We start from the raw sequence: 23,900 nt of genomic DNA on the forward strand, positions 1-23,900 counted from the left end.
TGGAGCCTGATAGCTCTGGGAGAGAAAATAGTGCAGTCTCAGTGTGAGGCACCACCTGAGTACCAGATGTAAGACAATTATGCAGTGGTGAACTGAGGCATGATAGTGTCAAACCTGTTGATCTGCTAATATATATATATAAATTTATATATATGTAATATCCCTCCACCTTCCTCTTAGTAGGAGGCTTGTTCAGACAATTTAAATGTGATTTTCTCTATCTATCTCCTCTACTTTCACTTAAAAACTGCAGTGTGTTCTGGAATTCTTTGTCTCTTCAAGTTTTAAATGACTACCAGCACTTTCACTGGGAGTTTTTTCTGATCCCCAGCTCAGTTACTTTCTCTCAGCTGGTCATAAAACTACCCAACAAGCTCATGAAAATGCTTATGTGCAGGAATGTCAGACAGATGTGCTTTTGCATTGAAATGAATTTGCACCCATTTTTACATAGGAATTTTACATGGGAATGAACCTTTCATGTGTGGGATTAATAGCCAAAAATTAATACCTTTCATAATTAACTGACAACTTAACCAACCTTAAGTCTAGATTTTCTTTTTCATAATTCTCTCACAAAAATCAAAGGTTTGGGTTGGTTTCTTTGGGTTTTTGTGGTTTGGTTTTTTTTTTTTTTGGTTGGTTGGTTGTTTTTTTTTTCCAGGAATCATACTTTAAAATCATAGATAGAATACTAAGAAACATTAATTGGCTTTTTCTGGGGTAAATATTATGTGTATGCGTATATACATATACACACAGGTTTATGTAAATGCTGACTAGTGTTGTAATACTAGAAATAAGTTTGAATCAACAAATTCTAATATCCACTGCAGTGAGGTAAGGTAAAACTGAGACCCAAATATCCCAGAATTTGAGAAAGTTTAGAACTTTATCATTGGCTTAGAGGGATCCAAGAGATTGTTGGTACCAGACAACACTGATCCTTTGAGAACAGCTGGTTTTGAATTGGTGATTTTATTTTCAGATGTCTTCCTAAATTAATTGTTCCATATAACTTGATTCTATTGTTAGAACTATGGGGGAGGCTAAGGGGGAGAGGAAGGCGGCAGGACACGACTGTAGTGAGCAGAAATGAGCCGGAAAACTGCCAGTCCTACATAAACAGACAAACCAAAGGCAACAATATTATTTTCTGAACCTGTTGGGCAGCCAGTCCCAGGACATCATACCTATTAACTGTACTTTCTCTAAGTTCTACAGACTCCTGTCATTGAGGTTTTTCTAGTGTTGTGCTGGTTCTGCTCTGCCTCTCTCTCCAGAAGTGCGGCAGGTAAGATTTTTGCTAAGGAAGCACAGATGAGCTTCTTGTTGGATGGGGAGAAGAAGGCTACTTCTAAATATTTTAATTGCTTTCACTTTGGCTGGGAGTAAAAAGGCTTACAAATGGCATTTCTTATCAGCAACCACAGCCTCAAAGCATGTCAATCCGTTTTACTTTGTCAGTGAACGAAAGAGCTTTCGCACAACCCAATTTTACATTGACTAAGTTCATTGTTCTGTTCCAATGTTGCCATTGCTATTTTTCTCTGAGGTTACATGATTTCAAATTATTTTGTGTGTATTTGATCTCTTCTATTTTTCAGAGACCAGCCAGATGACTTGTCAGCAATTCACTAAGAAGGAGGTAACAGTAACTGTTGTCTGGGGTGGGCTGTGATAAGAAGTAAGAGTTGGATTAAAATCTGTAGTCATTGACCCCAGGAAGTTCAGTGTCTTGCTTCAAGACCATTTCTTTTACACAACTGAAAAAGGCTCCACCCTTTCAAAACTGCAGAAAATGCAGAGCATCTTACTGTATTTGTGCCTTCATGGAAAAGAAAATGATACCTTCACACCAGGTATTCCCATATAGGAAATGCTGTGGGGCAGGGGTGGCTTGGTTGAATGGTTGGTTTTCATAATCAGGGAAATGAAACAAACCCATGTAATTTAACCAGTCAGTTGGAACTATCTCTATATAGCTCGAATGACTCCAAATAATCGAAGAGAATTTTTATCAATCAGTCCCTCTATTTAAAAAATAACATGCGTGAGGCAATCATAACCAGTTTATGGATATATTGTTAGTAGAAGAAGAAACCATATTCAGTGAATAAATTATGCATTACAAATTATTCCCCCAGGATCCAATTCAGAATGCTATTATATTACAAAATTCCGGACTGTATTTATACCTTTGTTTGGCTGATCAGCAGACAGACATATAACAACACATTGGGTGTAAGCACTCTTCTTAGGGCTTTTCCAGTATAAGTTCAATGCTTAGCAGCTGCTCTTTCATGATGTGCTTCCAGCCAACCTGCTACAACTTACTTTTCCTCAAGAAAGGTGACTTCTTTCATAATTCATAAAGCATAAAGACTTTTGTGGCTTACTTCTGGACTCAGGAGGGAGATTATGCCAGCTGCCCATATCTAAAGTCTGTGCTCAAGTGCATAGGTCAGGGAATTCTCCGTCCAAGAGCTAATACAGCTTGTTGTGCCTTCTGAGATTTCAGGTTTAGGAACACAGTTTTTTCAATGTGATTCTATGGCCATAGAAAGAAATTGGCCCTTTATACCACATTTGAAAAATAGCATCCTTTGTCTACCTCTTAAATTGTAATAGGAATATATAGTGAAGTGCTCAGCTTGTCCTTTTTTCTAGATCTATATCCTCTAGGGCATTAAACTGAAGTTACTTGTGTCTCAGATCAAAGTCATTTCACTTAGAAACTCAGGTTGAGCTTGAAGGCACAGTCTCTTAAGTGAAGGTCAATGGTTTAGCCATTACTGCACCCAACCCCAAATTATTTTTGCAATTAGTAATATTTATATCTGTTTTTATAGTGTAAAAGAATAAAGAAAGGATAGTCAGCATTTTTAAGAAATACAAGTTAAAGGTGTCCTATCATTTAAAATGATATATCATGTTAGAAAGGAAACTTAAAAGCTGGCATATGCAATCTAAAATTAAATACAGATTTTGAATTTCAGGCTGTGAAGCTAAAAAGATCAAAGGAAACTCTTTACAGTTCTTTGGAATTTGGTATTATACTTCCCGGGAGGTCATTTACTCCCATAATTTAGTCTGACTTATTTTGGCTTCAGTTCCATTAAAAGTATGTAGCAAAAAGAGGGCCTTTTTTAACTTTAATTTTTAACTGCAACCTGTCAGTTAAAGGGAAAAAAAAAAAAGAAAAAAGACTGTCTGGAAGAGGATGATCTACAGAAGCGCTAATAGCTTTCAAATCTTTTTACTTTTTGAGCCTGATATGGCTAAAAACTTATCTGAAAAGATTGTATTTTAACCCTTTTGACTGTTCCTGGACATAATATGTGCTTTTATTTAAAAAAAAGTTACTCACTGTCCTTGAACGTATTCTGTCATTTCCCCAGTAACATCTCCCTTTACTGCAATGCCTTGCCTTGTTGGACAAAATAATAGAAGGACTCCAAGTTTAAGGTTCTTATAGGCAAACATCAAAAGCGCACTTGTTAAAAGTCAGAGAAGTATCCAGAAGTTTACCTACTGTCTGGATAAACCCAAGAATGAGCAGATACCTGCTGGGATGTGAAGGCAGCACTGATGGAGCTTAGCAGACTAAATTGTAGTCTTACTTCACTGCATTTTGTGAGCAAGAAATCAAGAGTTGTTTCAAAAGAATGAGAAAAACGTAAAAGAGCTTTTGCTTTTCAGAAAAGATCTGGTATAGTCCCGAGGTCATTGTTAATTTTATCTATACCAGTTTCCACAAACAGGACCCAAAAAAATTAATAAATAAGAGACGTAGGTACTTTATCTTCTAAGACTACTTTAAGCCACCTGGTGGGCGCAGCAGAGGTGGTAATGGAATGCTCTTTACTGAAATAGAAAGTCATCTTCCCTCATCAGCACTTCTCCTTTTTCCACTGAGGAATGAGAAGAGGCAGTACAACAGCGCAACTTTCCATCTTCCAAGAGGTTGGCCTTGGCCAGGTTTAAGGCTAGGGAACGGAGCAGAGAGACCCATTCTGTGAAAGGAATTTCCTCCTGCTTGACATTCAGGCTTTCATCTGATCCTGAGGAAAGTCCCAGCAAAACCATCCAAGAGCTGTATGATCTCATTCGTTTGTTATACTGTAAGATGTATTTGCAGAAGCACTCCTGGGGACAATTCAACCTTAGGAGTTGCATTCTATGCTACAGTATGTTTATATATATATATATATATATATATATATGTATATTGTTTTGCTTCTGGTTTTGACCATGTCATTTAATTATTTTGTCATCTTACACCACAGCAGCTGTTTAGTACCTATTTCAGCAGGATGCACACAGCTGATGGTGACTCTTATTTATTCACCCCTTCTCTCTTGAGGCTTTCATTTACTCTCTAAATTGCTATGACTAGAAGTTTTTGAGTGTTTTTTTTCTTACCTTCTCTGTAATGCAATAGGGTAAACAAAACTACAAGAACAACTGTAGTCTTGGACCATAGAGAATGTGATAGACTGGACTTCTCTCTGGCTCTTGGGAAAACTGGGGCTCTTGCTGTTCCATTACAGTAGCCTAATGATAGTCTAGTGTATACTAATAATTTCCCAGCAAGATATGTGCTTGAAAATATCTTCCTGTTCCTGTATGATTAATGCTTCTGAAAACATAACTGTTTCCATCTGACAGAACCAAATGGATTAAAAATGTTACAAATGCTTTTTTGCAGTAAAAAGAGTAGTGGCAGCAGAGAGGTTAATTCTCCTCTTTTCATGCAGGTATCTTCTTAGAAGAGAAGTGATTAAAAGAGTTTCTCTTTTGGTATAAAAGTGTTTTTCTAATCTTGTTGAAGTGCCTAAAATGTGTTTGAAGAGCTAGATAAAAGCATGGACTTCTTATTTAATGAGTTACCAGTTATATGTTCCAGTGTTTATTTTGTTCTGTCATTGAAACACATTTCCTTAAAATGTCTCTTCCTTCACCACAGTCAATAGGTAATAATGATGCAAGACATTTATGATGAATTTCAACATTAGGTACAAAAGAATAGCTCTCTCCCAAAATTATACAACTGCACAGATAAAGCCAGAAACAGACTGTCCATTTTAAAAAATGGTGAGCATACCTTAATTTCTCAGGGTCATTTGGAACAACTTCAGAATTTGTGTTTCAATTCCTCAGCAAGTTACCTGCTAGAATTAGGGTATCCAGAAAAAAGTAGCCCATTCCTGACAACTGTGGTATCCAAAATGATTCTGCTGATCTTCTAATGCCAGGAAACTGATCCCAAATACTTCTTTTGGTTATTCTTTCTTTCTTTCTTTCTTTCTTTCTTTCTTTCTTTCTTTCTTTCTTTCTTTCTTTCTTTCATTCTTTCTTTCTTTCTTTCTTTCTTTCCTTTCCTTTCCTTTCCTTTCCTTTCCTTTCCTTTCCTTTCCTTTCCTTTCCTTTCCTTTCCTTTCCTTTCCTTTCCTTTCCTTTCCTTTTCATTTTTTCTCTTTTCTTTCTCTTTTTCTTTTTTTATTTTTTTATGTGGGTTAAATTTTTTTTTTTGTTTCTTTATCTAATATTCATGCCTGGTAGAAAACTTTGCATTAGAAAACCCTATATCTTAGTTTAAACCACGGATGATAGAATCCCCTCATTTCATTCTAGATGGAAGAAAAAGCCTCACTATAGTCAAGGAAACCTCTAGCTAAAACGACTAACATTGTACCATGCTGCAAATGTTCTCTGCTGGCATTAGATCCTTCAGTGGAAAATTAGGTGCAGACCTAGGTTGTTTATTGAACCAAAGGCATACATGTGCTAAAGACAGCTCTCTGTTCTTCACAAAGGTATCGACTGCTTCTATCATCATAGGATTCCCCACTATTCTTTACCACTGGGGAAGGAATAGATCCAAAGCAGAGAAAGAAAAGGTGTCTGAGCACATGCAGAACTTCCCCGAACAGCAGTGGCTTTTTGTGCTGCTACCATGTATTTAAAAAAACTATTAAAACTGAAAAAAAATCCAAAGGCAGAGTTGATATATGCAAAAGGAGGCTTTCCCTGTGATCTCTGATTACCCGGTTCTCCACAGAGCAGCATGCATTCCCTGGAACCGTGTGTCTCCAATGTCCTGCCTACATCTGGACATCTAAATGGGTTGACCCTCATGGAGCACACAATAGATTCATGGGTTAAAATGGCCAAAAGGAAATTTCACTGCAGCATGGAATTTGGTTGACTTGAAAATAAATTAGATGGTGTAGCATGTTAGCAAAAGTTCTGATTGTACCTGCTCAGCATAGAAATAGTTAGGCCTTACCTTAACTCTGCTATTCTCAGCAATTGAGATTCTCCATGTTAAATATTTCTTTTTTTACTGTTCCTCTGTCCTCTTCATCTAAACCCAGCTGCCCTCTCTTTCCCCAGAAATTGCAAGAGTTGGAAGGCGCAGCAGTCCAGCTTCAGTATCCATTGAGATCAAACCTAAAGAAATGGACCCATCTCTATTCAAAATGAATTTCCTTTATACAAAAAACACAAAGGAAACTGAAGCTACATTTCTAAATACTGAAAAGCAAAGAATAAAAGATGACTTTTCCCTTAAAGTGTTCTATGTCAACGTCATTTAGTGCTTTGGCAAATCCCAGGATATTCTAGGAGGACTGGTTTAGGGTAGCAAGCCATGCACGTACCTTTTCATTAGCCTCTTATTTTCAAACAGACGCCTGCAGAAATTCCAGTGCTCTGAACCCTCACAGAGGGATGGAGCAAACAGAAAAGTTCTTGTTAAAACTGTCCTTCTCCAAAGACTATTTTCCCCCTTCTTTTTAAAATACTCTTCTCTGGGAAAAGAGAAACCAGGTTTAGCTGAATATGTCTTTACCATGCCAGCTTCCAGTATTTTGCTGCATTTGTCAGTGCCACCAGTCAGTTGTGGCATGCTTCCTATTTGTCTCTGAGTAAGGAAACTGAAATTCAAGATGAAATGACTTGTGTACATGAATAGGTTTCATGAGATGAGACTCTGTATGTGCTGAGGCTTCTGCTCTTCCTGTGTAAACCCATGATTAACTATCATTACTATTTAGTTACGCAGAAGCAGCGCTTACTTAAAGCTAGTGCTTTGCTCTTGTGTGCTGCTTTCTGTCACCCATCCTTCAACCTGGAATCTTTAATTTAGCATGAAAAGTAACTTGAATATACTTTTGTCATCCCTAGCAACCCCTCACTGCTTTGTAACATATAGTTTTTCCAAGCATCTCTGCTAATTTTTCCCTCTTTCTTTTTAATTCTTTCCTGTAAGGGTGGTGAGGCACTGGAATGGGTTGCCCAGGGAGGCTGTGAATGCTCCATCCCTGGCAGTGCTCAAGGCCAGACTGGACAGAGCCTTGGGTGGCATGGTTTAGTGTGAGGTGTCCCTGCCCATGGCAGGGGGGCTGGAACTAGATGATCTTAAGGTCCTTTCCAACCTTAACTATTCTATGATCCTACGATTTTTCATTAAAAAAGCCGTTTTAATCCTTTCTTTTCTGCCTTAGAAAGAGGGTTGTTGTTTTTTTTTTTCTCTCAGAGTATTTTTGTTTCAACCTTTGCTTGTCTCCTTCTGCCGGTGGTAAACTTAAACATACCTTAAACTTCTCAAGGTGGATCTTCAGACCATGGGACAATAACAGTAAGAACAACAACAACAACAATAATAATAATAATAATAATAATAATAATAATTAAAATAATGATAATTATAATGATAATAATTTGGAACTCTATGTGGATGATTTTATACAGAAATTACAAGCAAATAATAGAGTGATATTGAGATTGTAACATTATTCAAGGAGAGTGACATAATTTAAGTCAATCAACAAGGGTTAATGAAACCTAGATCTCATCAGAATAACTTGATATCTTTTGATGAAAACTTTAGGATGTTATACATGTATCAGGAAAAATGACAGGTTTTATGCGAAGTGCTTTGATTTGATATCACGCAGCATTTTATTATAAAACCTGGATTTTACAAAATCAATATGGTACATATTAAATGGGCTAAACGTGATGTTGGTCTCAAAATATATTTGGATCATCCACTGATTATGTACATTTCTAGTGTGCTGTTAGTCTTCCTATATTTGGTATCTTAATTCATGGTGTGGAAGAAAAGAGTCACAATAAATTGTGGTAAACACTAAGTGTGAATAGAGGATATACATAAAAGACGAAGGAATAAGGAAAACTGCTACGGGACACTTTGGGCACAACGAAGTTGGGAACAATCAAACTATGCATTTTGGTGAAGGTAAGATCATATACTGAGTAACAAAAAGGTTGCACATGGGCACTTAAAGGAGATTGCATTTGTCCTAGAAAACAATTATACTGAAAGGGCTGGGAGGTGAAGAATGGTTCTGTGTAAAATTTCAGTGTGACCATGAAGCCAAAAGGTCCTATCTTACCCCTGGTGAGGAAAAAAAGGGATTTTAAGTAGGAATCTCTATTGCCTCTGTGGTGAGATGACCTCTTCTGAAATACTGTTTTTTATTCCAGAAGCCAGATTTGTAGAGAAGTAGAACAATAAAGAGGAGTCTCAGAAGAGACAGGAGTATGATTAAAGGCCAGATAATCTACTGTGTATTGAGAAACTCCGAAAGCACTGCCTACCAATTTGTCAAAGTAAAAATTAAAGGCTGATTTAACTGGATTCTATAAGCATGTATACAAATAAGAAATATCATAACCCATGCCTCTTCAGTCTAATTAATGAAAACAGCACAATTTTCAGTGAATCCAAAGGATCTCATAAACTCTGATTCAAAAAAGGTATAAATTTGTCTTGGTAAGGGTTGTTAATTATTGAAAAAAATTATGTAGACATGTGGTTGTTTCTCCATCACTGAATATTTAAGCATTAGCGCTGGATGTTTTTTTCCTGAAAGAATGAACAAGACTGAATTCAAAGAAATCCTGTGGTATACAGGAGGTCAGACAAGTTGTTTAGATGTTCCCATTTTCACAGTCAACGAATCTAAACAGGTACTGGTTCAAAGAATTTATTGTCTTGTTTTCTATGGGACTACTCATATACTCTAAGTTGAACAGGTGTCTAAGTGGTTTGCTGGATCAGAGCCAAACAGAGCTGGTATCATGTCATTTCAGTACCCCTTTTACAGCTGTGGCAGAACAGGACTTGAGGCTGGTATGCTACCAGTGGTCACACTACTCCAAGTAATTGGCTTAGAAAACAGTATAAATTAAATGGTACAACCAGGAGTAATTTTGAAAGGGAGTACTGTATTGTGGAGCTACTAATACATGAAAATAACAGCTGTGTGGCTCAAGTGATGCACAGAAGAGGTTTTTGGAGACTTATCAAATTATTAGTCCAGGATGTCCTGATATAAAGGAACCAGTTTTGCAGGGAGATGCTACACTGAGGTAGGAATTATCTTCAAATAAACTGTATACAAAGTAGAAGACTGTCCTAATCACTTTCTTAACTGATGCAACAAAAGTAGTATTACATGGTTATGTAGGAAAGATCTTAGTAACACATACTAATGATTGTGGCTTGCTTTTTTTTCTGAGCTTTCTCAATCCCTACCCTATGCTATAACTAATTTAATAATCTGATTTATGTGCAGAGATGTAGGATTATGTCTAGGCAAAGGATGCCTGAGAATTTTACACAATTCATCTGGCTTTGTTGTGTACCAGATCAAAATTAAGTTTTAAAAGGAAGAGTTGGATGGAAAGGATCTACTAAAAGACTTATCATTTTACTGTACCAAGTTATTGTCCTTTTATCTGACAATTTTTTTGCTGCTTATCTTTCTTTCCCTATACTCACCATTGCTGCTGTCTGGTAAAGGCTTTCTTTTTTATATATCTCCTCAGACTTCTCCATCTGTCTACTGTTGTTCTGCCAATATGCTAATGGAGAAGATTTGGTCCCCATAATCTGCACCTCTTGTACTACAGCTTACTGTCCACTATGTGTTTTATTTGGTTAGATGACCCCAAACTATGGAATGCATACAATAGTATACAGGATACATCAAAGTGTTATGTTAATACTGTGTGAAAAGCTAAATGCCTTCTCTTCCTCCTGTCAGCACTGTTTCTATTGACAGTAGTAGCTAAGTGAAGTATGTCTGAAAATTGCATTTGGAACTGAGAACTGCTACAGTTCCATCTTTTCCAAAATTTCTCAAAATACATTTGGGAAGTACTGGTTCCATTCAAAATGAAGATGAATACTCTAAGGTATGGCTTGGCCAAAATGCTAACCTCACGAAATGATGCCAGACCACATTAACCCTGAGGTATTGCTCAGTAAGTCAGGAAAACCCCAGCCAACAGGATCAGGTTTACTGGACTCCCTGATCACATTCTGTGCCTGTGGTTGCTCCAGGTGAAGTAGAGGAGCTGGACATGTAGAGACCAGAAAGACTCTTAAGCGAGTGAGAGAATATTTGGTGAACATTTAGGCTATCTTCTTCAAAAGATGTCTCATGCACAATCTCAGTACGCTCAGAGTGGTGTTCTGGGGTAGAAGAAAGTTTGCTCTAACGATGCTGCCTTTATAGAGCTGCTCAGAGAGCCATAGCAAGCCAGCCTGTCACAGGGCAGTCCTGTTCAGAATCACCCAGGGCAGGGGGCTCAGAACTGAAAGATCAGCAATAGCTGCCTTTTGACAGTTCCCATCTCTTTCAAATACTATGTCAAGCAGAGCTTTACAGAACACAGAGATTCGTGCTTTTAAAGTGGCCACAAATTCTTGTGTATATCCCACTCCTAAGAAGGGAGCTATAAAATCTTTAGGGTTTGTTGTTTCTATTTAAAAGCCCTCAAGCACCTTCTTTGGTAGATCTGTATGTACACTGCAATTATGCATGCATTAAGCACTAAATGAAAACAAAATGAATTTAACGTTAATTACACTGGAAAGTCACCATATTGTGATCATGCACGGCACCAGTATTGCTGCCCAGTTAGATATCCTACTTTCACGCAAACAGAACCAAATTGAATTACATAAAAAGAAGCAACATACTGACTACCAGCAGTATGTTTTGACAAAACACTTTGTCTACTTACATGATTTCAGATGCTGTAGTCAAAAGCCTTGACTGCAAATAATGGGTTCATAAAACCTATCTTTAAAATTTTACCTGACAGTAATGCTGTGCAAATATCTGCACTTCTAGTTCACCTTCTCCACTTGTTTACATCAGGATTTTAATAGAGTGGCTGTCACAGAACAACAGCTAAAGGCCACTGTTTGATAAGTTGCTATAAAAATAGACTGTTTAAAATGAGAATTTCCTTCCTAAATTCAGCCATCACAAAAAGGTGGTGGTTAGGAAAATATTGAAGAGAGACAATATCTAAGAGGACTGCAATAAAGTCTTTTCAAGTTCAGTGACATTCTAACCAGCAATGACTTTGTAAGAAACTACATTTCCCATCTGTCTTCAGTTTTACCGAGAAATGACAAAAATACACGCAAAAGATAGATAAAGGAAAAGTCAGGAGATAGGTAGATAGATAGATATTTAATTTTTTGATTGGCTCAGTCTCTCTATATAGTATCTGAACAATAAATGGACTACATCTCCTTAACCACCTGAAGAAAGAAATTAAACAATCAGGAAAGCCTCCAAAGTTTACACATAGAGTAAAAAAATAACCAAAGATCTTCCATCAGTGCCCTACCATTGAGCTGCTGGCTTTCCCCACACAGAATGGCTGTGCAGAAGGTAAGTGGATGCTGATGGCCCTACTTGACCTCCAGGCATGCACATCCAAGGCCCAACTGGCAAGAAGCCACCTTACACAGCAGCAAATCTATACTGAATTGCTCTCATCATGCAAGGTATGAGGTGTGGGGAGGGAGTGTATTTTAGCCTCTCAGTTCTTTCCTGAGGGGAAGGCATGATTTGGAAGGTGGTTTACTGTGCTCTGGCACAAGGAACGTGTAGCCACTGCTGCGCTCTTCTGTCATGATACAGAATTGTATATTTCTGAGTTTTGTCAAAAAGACAGCAACTCCCCATCATTTCTAACAGCTGGTTAAGCAGTAGAGCTGAATCCTACCTGAATTCAGTATCATGCAGAGTAAGATTTCTATGGAGCTATTTGTAAAAGAGAATTTCGAAGTCAGAAAGAAGGGGAGAGAGATGCAGAATAGCTTAATCTGTTAGGTTTGGTTTAATTTAATTTTATTTTGTGGCAAATGCATCATTGCTCTCTGTTGGAGATCTTCAGTCTCAGTAGATTATTCCATAACCCAAGGCCTTGGAAACACAGTAAATAATACTGGTATGTTACACGCACAATGCTCCCTTGTATTTTACCAGAGCTAGAGATATTTTTGACCACTTCATATCTATTAAATATGAAGTCATTATATAGTGGGACAACATGCATTTTGGGGGGGGTTGGTTTGGTTTTGTGAAGTTGGGTTTGCTTTGGGTTTTTTAGCATGGTCTGGTTTACTGCTGTGTAACTTCTGAGGCAAAACTTCCACTTTGGATGGGCTTGTATCTCAGGACAGGTTCAATAACAGGACATTAGCTGTAGTCTGTGAGAGCAGATAAGGGACTGCTAAAGCCCATTCTGCCTACCTCTACTTGTGTTCACACCTATTTCTCTGACTCTTATGCCAGTATTACAAAAGAAATCTTTTTCTACTTATTCAGGGCTCATTTTGTAAATCATTCATATTCCTCCATTGATCAAAATGCCTCTTCCAGATGAGAGAATTGGGCTTACCCTCAGGCCTAATACAGCAAATGTCCTGTATGGCTCTCCAGAGCTACAACGCTAATAGCCGTAACAGCAGGACTTCACTACAGATCTCTGGAGTTCCCACTGAAATCAGAGCCTTAATGAGCACATACAAATCTAAGCCAGAGCATGGCACCCCCTCAACAAAAAAAAACCCCAGTTGACCTAGAGACTGCCCAGGTGGGACTACAGGTGAAGAAAACTGAATACGTCCAATTCTGCTAAATCGTTTGGAAAAATTATTATGATTATTTAATGAAGAGTGAATTTTATAAAACATTAAGGGACTTCCATCATGCAGAGGGGGCTATGAAACAGGTTTAGGAGGACTGAGGTGAGTAAAATTAGGCAGCTATCCAATTTTAGCTCTAACAAGTCAATTTATGAGACTGCAAAGGCTTTAAATAGTTATTTACACCCTCAAAAATAATAATAGCTTCATATCCTAGTGTTTGTCCATTCTCTCCTTCTGTTTTCTGTGAACCCACACAGGTATCACAGGGGATTGGAGCCACGCTTTGGGAGGTACTGCCACTGCAATGCAAAGGGCACAGAACTGGTGTGAGCACCTGTGAAACTCATCTGTGCATTGGGCTTACAGCTGCAAGCCCCTTCCCCTCTCCATCTCCTGCTTCTGCGGGCTGCAGAATGTCCCCGTCAAGGAGACAGATACTTACATTAGACATTTACTCCTTTACCTTATTGTTACATAGTACTAACAGCACAGGATAGCTTGACTTATTCCTTGCATTCCAAGAGCTGCTGAAGACATGCATTAGATGCTGTGCTCAGACCATGCCCTCAAATTCTATTTTACAGACAATACAAGAATGCCTATAAATTGTCAGCATGGTTATTATTAAAAAATTTCTACCTGTGCAATGACTTCCAGCAAAGACTGTAAAATGCTTTGGCATTAAGAGAAGCCTCTCAATGTTTTTTGAAGAAAGAACTATTCCTGGTCAGGACCCTATGGGGAGATATTGCTGCCATTTGGGTTTCTCTTGTCTTGTTTGGTTCAATTCCCCGTCTTTTTCGAGTCTTTTGTTATTATGATTATTACTAATATTAATCTTATTATAGTAAAAATACAAATGACTGGATTATTATTGAGGCACTCTCCTGACTTTAAATGTCCCAGAGAAGAGTATAAGTGTATAACTTTTTTTTCTTATTCGCAGTATGTAAACCATCTCCATGGAAATGGGGATGTTAGGTATAGATCTGAAATATGGATCTTATTTTAATTTCTTTTTTTTTTCCTACTGAAAATGCTTATGTTAAAAGAAAGATGTCAAAGTATAGTGATACTCAAAGATACTGAGAAATCTACTCACCCGATACCTATAGGAAGGCATTTAAGAGTACGGCCCCAAAACCTTTGCTCTGACCATCAGTCAACAACTCCGCTTTTTATGGTAAGTTGTTTTTAAACCAAGAGTACCTGAGAGATGTGTAAGGAAAATTAAGATTGCATATTGATGGAAAAAATGTAAAATGCTCTGAAATATAGGAGATGGGGTGATGGAAACTGACCCTGGTCACCTATTATTTGTGTAATTTTAATTACTCTCCCTTTAATTTAAGCAGCTGACACACACTTCCAGTGGTGTTCAGAAAGTTAATAGGGCAGCTGAGTAAGGATTTTAAGGTCATATTCTTGTCCTTTGGTGCTTATTTTATTTATTAGCTGCTGCATTAATATTCTTATGATTACAGAAATGACAATTTATGTATATAATGCATCTTACAATAGTATACACTGATGAATATTGTATTATTTATCTTTTGATATGTCTTCTCATCCTTGATTCTTTAGCACTAAACTCACAAAAATGTAACAAAATTTATATCAATTTTCTTTATTCTTTACATTATTTCTTAATTATGGTATGTAGTCGTTAGTTTGCTGACAGCAATTTTCTTGTGTGCCACTTTTTCTTTGATTCCACCTTTCCTGACTGAAATTAAAATATTGACAGAAATGATTTTGCATGAGCAGTGGAAAATTCAAAGAGGCCCTTAAAGCAGAGAAGTTTCTACATTTATCACCTCTATATATACGCACATCCCTGGTTTCCAGGTACAGAAACAGTAATATGAGCAAAACTAGTGTGCTGTCTCATCCATGTAGATAAATGATGACACTCAACTGAAGTTATTTTTTTTTAACACACCCGAACCGCTCTTTGCATTGTAAAAATAGAAGAATTTGATGTTTCTGGGCCATTATACCTTCGGGGGGGGGGGGGGTGGGGCAGCAGGAGTGGGGATTGGTAGACTACCAATGTGCATAGAGTCTGGCCTCTCATTTTTATAAATTTCCCCCCTATTTATTTGCCCCTTCTCTATGAAGCTTTGTCCCTCTTGAAGGAGAGACAAACACAAACCATGGAATTGGCTGGGGACCTGCCTGCAAGTCACAACAGTGGCTCTCAAAAATAAAGGTGGCCCAGAAAAGCATCCTACAAACATTTGGTTGTCAAGCTGGAGATCCCAGAGGGGTTCTCCACACAGAATGAGTTGATGGTGATGTGGAGACAGTGCAGTTCTGGGACAGCCCTGCCAAGCCCTTTGCAGCAGGAACAGAGGGAGATGCCAAGCTGCTGCCCACAGCATTTGTCTTCTGGAGACATCTCTGTGCATTTCTGCCACTCCAGGCAGGTACTCCTTACCCACTGCATGGCTGGGTGTGCAACCTGTAAGGGGGAAACTCCCTGCTCCTACCCCTCAGGCAGAGACATGAATCATACAATGCCCTGCCTCTCACACCTGAGGTTGGTAATCAGAGTTTAAGGCAATGGGCACACTAATGAGGTGTGTCAGGAAAGTTAAAGCTGGACTGATGACCGTTAAAATATTTCTCATCATTCCTTCTGTGTTTTCATGAACACTTTTTTTCTCCATAGGCACAATTCACTGCTTTTCAATTTAGAGGTTATGATGTACCTTGTAAAACCTAATCAGTTTTATAAACAACAGAGCATGTGTGATGTAGTGACACACGTCAGTAAGTGTCACTACACTACTGTTTTAAATTCATTGCAGTGAATTGATTTCATAACGTTAACAAATCTTTTTACATATCGTCCTGAAATGTCTATTTGATTAAACAGCAAGGTTTAGACATTGAACAATGGGTAATGACATCATGGTCAGCATTAGGATTTGAAGAATTATAGAGGTATGAGGGAAGTGTGTTTTCCTGCTGTCAATAAATGTTGTAAATCCTAAATCAGACAACGTTGCAGTAATATGAAGACCCAGCAATCTAAAGATGGCATAAAAAATTTCAAGAGCAGGAAGGGGACAGGCTATAACGAGTCAGAACTGCTTAGCACTTCATGTGCAGGGTGTGCATGTGTAGTCAAGGCAAATTTCAAGTATGATGTGTTGTCATCCTTCTACATGTGGTTGCATAACTGTGAGAAAATTCAATCTTCCATTCATCATACAAATAGATAGGCCTGTGGAAAAGCTTGTAATTTTAATCCCAGATGCTAATGCCCCCTATGTGAATATAGATTTCTCAATTAAACTAAAGTAAGTCCAGAGGAGGGCCACGAGGATGATCAGGGGACTGGAGCACCTCCCGTATGAAGACAGGCTGAGGAAGTTGGGGCTTTTCAGCCTGGAGAAGAGAAGGCTGCGTGGAGACCTCATAGCAGCCTTCCAGTATCTGAAGGGGGCCTATAGGGATGCTGGGGAGGGACTCTTCGTCAGGGACTGTAGTGACAGGACAAGGGGTAATGAGTTAAAACTTAAACAGGGGAAGTTTAGATTGGATATAAGGAGGAAATTCTTTCCTGTTAGGGTGGTGAGACACTGGAATCGGTTGCCCAGGGAGGTTGTGAGTGCTCCATCCCTGGCGGTGTTCAAGGCCAGGTTGGATGAAGCCTTGTGTGGGATGGTTTAGTGTGAGGTGTCCCTGCCCATGGCAGGGGGGTTGGAACTAGATGATCTTGAGGTCCTTTCCAACCCTAACCATTCTATGATTCTATGATTCTATGAATTTGATGAAGGAACAAGTCTCACAGGCACAAGTAAAGGTTTCAGTAACAACATCCTCAGCTATTTGTTGCTGGAGAAGTGTGTTCCAGTGGAGGGTGCATGGCTGAGGCTTAAAGCTGTACATGGAGTCTTTGCTCAGATGCACTTGAAAACATGAATGTTTCAGTGGGAAAGCCACTTGGCTATTGAGAGTGCACCTTTACATCCTGTAGAGTTAAATGTTGAGGTCCCCTTGGAGCTAGCACAGCGATAAAGAGCTCTGATGTTTTTTCTGGATCTCCTTTCATGTAGGTCTGTATCAGTTTCTTTCTCAGAAATCTCCAGACCCATGAGCTATTTTAAGGGATAGGACAAAATGTGTGGCCAAAGAATAGGAATCATAAATGGGTGAAATGACCTCATGTTAATACAACCCATGATGTAGCCTTATCTACTGACAGTGTTTTATATTTTTAACTACTGGATATTTATAAAAAGTCACCATCTCTATTGGCATTTGACAAAGGACACAGTTAAATGGACCTGGCATTTTCTTGTTCATGTTGTTGAGCTACTCGAATTAAGGTTCAGACACCATATGATACTGTGTATTTTATGGATTTAAAAAAGACCTAATTCCTGTGTAGACAACAATATCTAACATTCTTTCCTGAGAAGTTTGACGTTGTTCTTCTTTATAAATAAAATATATTTTCCAACTCCTCAGCGATGACCTTAATTTTAGTGCTTTGTCTTACACAAGTGTGTGCCTTGCTTGCACATCTTTGCAGAGGCACTTTCCAGAATTTTTAGTTACATTTTTACCTAAATTTTACCACATTTTTCCTCCCCCTTCTTTAAGTTTGTTCTTTAGTTTGTTCATAAATATTATTAACACACAGAGCTTTGTTTCTTCTTTCTTTAGTTAATTAAAGACACTGTTGGATTTATCTTGTGCTACCACCAGGAGGGCACAACAAGTGAAATATTGTATCACTAGATGGTTCATTCATTAGCATAAAATAATCAGTGCTTTTGAATTCTAACACTTCGGTGTTTCAGGTGGTGTTTTTTCTGTGTTTGCAGCTACTAAGCAGCAGCAGCAGTACAGGGATAAAGAAGAAGGGAGAGACAGCAAGAGTTAAAAAGAAAGAGGGAGAGTGACACAGCTGTTAAAATTAGCAACTTTCCTTAAGAAAAAACACAAGGAATTTGACAAAAAGGAGAGTGCACGAGCTAATCTTGCCTGAAGGCATATCTAACTGGCACCTAGAACATAACATGGGAATAAGCTAAAGCAATTCCTTACTTTGCTACTAACAGATATTGAATAATTACAAAATCATTCTTTCTACTACATTACTTTTCCCTTTGGGGAAAAAAAAAAAAAACAACAAACGAACTACCATATGGTCCTGACAAATATTTCTACAGATTCCACCTAATGTTTATCAATGCAAAATAATGTTATTTTTCCAAAAGGAATGATTCCCTGTGATAACATACATAAAGACACATGCAGACATTTAATCGTCAAACATCAGAGAATACTGATTTCTTCAGAAGCTGCTCACTGTCTCTGTTACTCCCCTGGGGTCACAGTCTGATTTGCCTTCATCCTGGGACACAGGTCTGCTGTTGGCCCAGACTTAGTGGAAGACTTTGGGTCACTTGTAGAGCAACCATATGCCTAGACATTACCTTGGATCTCCTTCAAAACCCTTTTTCCTAGGTATTTCTCCACCCTTTCTCTGAGTTCTTCATGATTGTATGAAAAATTAATAGGACTCTGAGATATATTGTCTTTTCTCCCTAATTGCATCAGAGTGTAGGAAGGTGAAACAATGATATAATAGGGGAGGCTGAGACTTCCTGCCCAAACCAGGGAAATCCACTTACAGAGGGGCCCTCTCTGTGTACAGATGTAGGTGGTGTGACCTATTTGTGGGAGACTTTTTTCCATTTTTGGGAGAGACACCAGTAATTCTTTCGTCCTTTCTGAGGAATAAAATAAGAACCCAGACGCATTGATTATTAATCATTCATTTGGGGAGTCTCCTCCCTCTTGACCAATGACATAATCTTCGGTGAACAATATGTATACTGCAATTGACATTTGCAAAAAAAAAAAAAAAAACCAAAACCAAAACAAAAAAAAGATCTGGTTATACTGCATGCATCTCCACTAATAAAAATAGTCATCTTTCAAAGCCTCCTTTTCAAAGTCTCACTGAACAGACTTCAATATCTCTATAGCATTTATTTTGACCTTCGCCTCTCTGATCTCCCTGCACTGGGGAACTGTACAGCAATATAATATAATAGAAGCATACTTTATTAAAATACGCATTTAGGTTGCAGTCCTCAGAAACTCCAAAGTTAGGTGTACAGGAAGCGTTGCATCCTCTTGGAGGTTCAGCCTCTTTAGTCTTCACATAAAATACCAACTATACATGTCACTCTGAAAGTCAGTTGCATAATTATCTTCTAAACAAACAACACTGTTGATGTGTTGTGTAATTGCAGTAACTCAACAGGTCATCCCAGACTGAGCCTATGCTTCTGCGTGTTTAAGATCCCTATTTTTGATATCACAGATAATGTAATTCTATCTGTTATGGTAACCAAGAGTTCTAGACAAAGATCAGTTACTCCTACTTGGAGATGAGTCACTATTTAGCATGTCCTACTTCCAGATTTTAGTGGGATTTTTTGCTTTGGTTTGCATTGCTTTGAGAGAGAATGAGGACATATACCAGTAACTATTTCAATTGTATAAATGTGTTTTCTTTCATAAAAGACATCCAGATGCATACAAGCATTTGTGTAATTAGGAGGCAGAATGCAGACATGTTCATTATTGTTAGACTGTTTTATGTAGAGATTCTGTTTGGGTTTAACAATTCCAATGAAAAACATCTGAGCTTACAGCAAGCAATTAGCTCATAAGAATTCAAGCTTTTGTAAAAATATTAGCCACTAGCTACAAATCTTAGTATTGATGTTAAAAGTATAACATTTTACTTGTGTTCAAGTGCGCCACAGAGCAACCATGTTTGGGGCTGATGGAGCAACTGTGGAGGATGGAAAATGGCCTAATGAAAGATGAAAAGCACTAGGAAATAGAACACATTTGAACACTGGTAGTGCCCCATGCCCTTAGTATGTATTTTCAGAAGTATGGTAACTACAGGAATCACAATAGAAAGGGCTGCATTTTATTTTTTAAATAACATCCTTACAATAATGCACTTATACAAACTGTTTTAAAAGTATGCTCTTGGATGATGCATAATCAAGTACTATTACTTTAATCAGTGACCCCCTGCAGAAACAAATGCTGAAATGTATGAGAAAATATTAGTCTTAATGATTTTCCTTTAGAAAATATTACTAGTATAGTAATTTTAATTAAAAAAGAATTTAGCACTTTTGTATTTGTATTCCCAATGTCAAACTCTTTTGTTATCACACTTACACCTCTGTTATTAATGTTAGCCATGGCTTACAAAAGAGGAAAAGCTAGTTATCAATGAATAATTCAGGCTCCATAACTGTCAGACCTCATTATTTTAAATAAGGCCCGGTAGTTCCAGTTGTAACTGGCTAATTGCATCATTTAAACTTAAACTGTTGGAATATTTCATATAATTAACGATTTAAAAAACTTTTAATACATTCAAAAGTACTGTAGTACATAGGGCAATTTGCCTTAAATCAGGCTGAGAGAACAGAGACATTTGAGTTGTGATATGAGTCCTCAAATTGTTAAGATAAAAAGAAGAAAAACTGTGGTGAAATTGATATATCCAGTAGTTAAAATGAAGCCTTATCATTAGAGTGAAATTACATAAAACACTTGTAAAAGTGGAATTTGAAGAAATTAAAACACCTCAAACTAATGAACTAAGATGAAATCTGTCACCTGACAAAGCTCTGTTGCAAGACAGTTCAAATGTTGTCAATGAAAACGTTTCTCAGCTCCAGTTTGTTTTCTGGCAGTAAACGTGTACTTACTAAAGCAGCTACAAATAGATAACCACGGTGAACTTAAAGAAAACCCTGAACCTGTGTTTTTGCAAAAAGACCCAGAGAGTTATTTTCATTTGTTAATAATTTTAATTTGTGGTCAGATATTTTTAACAGCATTTTCATTTGGTTTGTTTTATCTGATAATAATTTATCCATAATAATACTGACTTAATAAAGTAAGAAGGAAATACATTTTATATACACTTTTCTTCATAGTGTATGCCAAGCAGGAAGAGTTAAGGATCATTTATAAGCTAGACTAATCTTAAAATGCTGTTTTAATCTTTCTCTTCAGCTTCATTCTCAGATTACATCCAGCTGTTTATTATATGTATCCAGAAACTGTAAAGAGAGGTTAATACATACTTTTAAAAGTGCCTATTAAAAGACAATACAACTCAAGCCTGTCTTGAAAGCTATATGTGTGCAGCACATTAAGACTTATACAGTAAAGGAACATTATCCTCATTTTCCAGATGGGAAACTGAAGTTCAAGGTAAGCTATACGCGATTTCTATAGTTACTCTCTCCCTTCATACTTCTGAAACAAAGCTAATTTATCTGGTACTCAGAGTCTGCCTTATAGCTTTAATGGGATGCTGTGAGAGAAAACATGGTAGAGCACCTGAGTTTCGTAAAAACAAAACCAGCTATATCTGCTGTCTCTGGAATGACTCTGGCATATTAATTTATTTTTATTTAATTAAAAAAATGAAAAAAACACTACAACCCCAGTTCTCATGTTGAAAGTCTAAATTTCAGCCCACATATCCATTAAGCACATCATTAAGGCTCTGGAGGTTACACAGCAAGGGCTTGGATCTTACCCGATATGTAGCAGCCTTGCATTGCTGGATATCTTGTAAAAGCCACCCCTGCATTTCTGCATCATACTGGAGGTCATTACAAAATACATACAGAAACTGTGTGTGTTCTTGTGTTTGAGAGCAGAATCAGTGTACCACAAGTACTAGCTTCCCAGGTTTTCCCCATGCTAAAACTGAGCCATTTCTACTTGTACGAATCTCACATCCAGCAATAATTGGTCTCCACAGAGATGCAGACTATCATATTCTCACATTCTTCTGAGATCTGAAAACTAAAAGCACAGGATTCTTGGGAGATGTATCTCTAAAGAAGACAGACAGCATCAGGCTGAGTTTTGCAAATCTTTGTTTAAGGCACATTTAAGGATCATAAACATTCTCTGCCCACCCCTCAGTTCTAAGCTCCCCCTTCATGGGAGATTTGCACCCCCAGGCAGGAGTCAGCATGAGGTTTCTGCAAGCAGGTCAGTTAGATTTGAAATTTTCCATATTACCTGTATTTGGACTAGAAACATTATAAGCAAACTACCATAATTATAGGCTTGGCATGTCTGATTTTCCTGGTTGTTTTGGGGAGTTTTGTTTGGGGTTTTTTGTGTTGCTTTTTTTTTTAATGATAACCAAAATTATGATGGTTCTTCTTTCTCAGAATGTAGCAAAGTAATGTCTGATAAAATGCTAAATAACTCTTGTACTTAATGCTTACAGTACCGAAAAGTAAATCCTGGAATACCTGCTATGGTAATACACTGTAAAGAGGAAGGTAGAAGAGACTGAAGATGATGCATCACATGTGATCTGGATGCCTACAGTTGGTTGTAAACCTTTATTATACCCTGAATAAGTTTAAGATCATTAGCTCCAAAGTCCTAGGTTGTCCATAGTTAGACAGCACTGTTTCTTCTTGTGGTTAAGACTAGTGCTCCACACATGTAACTCTTTTATTTGGAGCTTTGCTCAGATGCCTCTATACAAATGCCCATAGTAGGGGGAATAAACAAGAGGAATTAGAGATGCATGTACATCAATGGGGATATGATATTGGCATCATAGAAACATGTTGGGATGGCTCCTATGACTGGAGTGTTGGAATGGAAAGTCATAGGCTCTTTAGGAAAGACCGGCCAGGCAGACGGAGATGGGGAGTAGCCATTTATGTCAGTCACAGGCTGGAGAGTGTGGGACTCTGTCAGGGGACAGGAGATGAGTCAACAGAGAGCTTGTGGGATAGGGTCAAAGGGAGAAGTGTGATGGGGGACATTCCTGTGGGGGTCTGCTACAGGCCACCCGATCAGGAAGACTCTGTGGACGAAGCGCTCTATAGACAGACAGGAGCAACCTCACACTTGTCCTCATGGGGGACTTCAACCACCCTGATGTCAGTTGGACGGATGGTATGGCCCAGTACAAGCAATCCAGGAGGTTCCTCAATGGCGCAGAAGACAACTTCCTCCTGCAAGTGATAGAGAGGCTGACAAACATTTCAAGACAACAGATTTGTAGCAGGGATGAACTGGGAAATAACGGTACTCAGATGACAGCTATTTTGTTTCATAGTATATCCAATGACATAGAATAATATTCACAACTGTATAAAGGCAAGACAAAATAATCTACAATACACAAACCATAAATTTGTAAGGCTCAATGAAAAGATCATTGAAACCATAATAATTTTGAAAATCATGATGTTACAATGATATTTCTAGTTTAAGTCCATACTGACGTTACTCCATAGCCTAACCATGGTTTTTTTAACTTGTATTATCTGATACCAGTGGGATACAGTCAAATAAAAATTAGTAAAACAAGTTGCATTTCAGAGGAAGAAAATATTTGCTCGTCTTGCAGTGTCTGGAGACTTCTGCAATTGTTTACTGTGCTCTCTTTCTGTAAGCTGTTGTCAGCTCAGCTGTCTGAACTATAGCTTCATTTTTAAATATTTTTCTCTGAAAAAATACCAACTAAGTCTCTGAATGTTTTATGTCTTGAGCCACATCAGATATCACAACAAAAAGGAGGCTTACTCTTGTCTGTCTTGAAATTACCCAGTGTTGGCTTCACCCTTGTCAAGGGCTGGCTCCCTGTACGGAAGCTGACAGTCAGGTTTAGGGTACGCTAGATATGTTTCATCAGTGAAAGGAATCAAGTTCCGTTTGTGTACAGAGCATGGCCTTCAAGTCAGTGATCTCACTGACGAAAAAAAAAACCACCAAAAATAAAAGACATCTTTTTTTCTTTGGAGCTGTAGACACCTGGTTGAAAAATGCAGGGTAACTAGAGACATACCAT

At 37.9% G+C, this 23,900-nt stretch overlaps 1 long non-coding RNA gene across 1 annotated transcript; it reads left to right on the forward strand.

The window, feature by feature from the left end:
* The first annotated feature begins 14,056 nt into the window (after positions 1 to 14,056).
* LOC136011120 (uncharacterized) lies at positions 14,057 to 22,583 on the forward strand. The gene is made up of 3 exons (XR_010611214.1): positions 14,057 to 14,177; positions 21,077 to 21,277; positions 22,317 to 22,583. It is a non-coding gene; the product is annotated as an uncharacterized LOC136011120 (long non-coding RNA).
* Positions 22,584 to 23,900: the final 1,317 nt, after the last annotated feature.

The sequence above is a fragment of the Lathamus discolor genome, chromosome 3 (assembly GCF_037157495.1).
Source record: "Lathamus discolor isolate bLatDis1 chromosome 3, bLatDis1.hap1, whole genome shotgun sequence".
Lineage (NCBI taxonomy): Eukaryota > Metazoa > Chordata > Aves > Psittaciformes > Psittacidae > Lathamus > Lathamus discolor.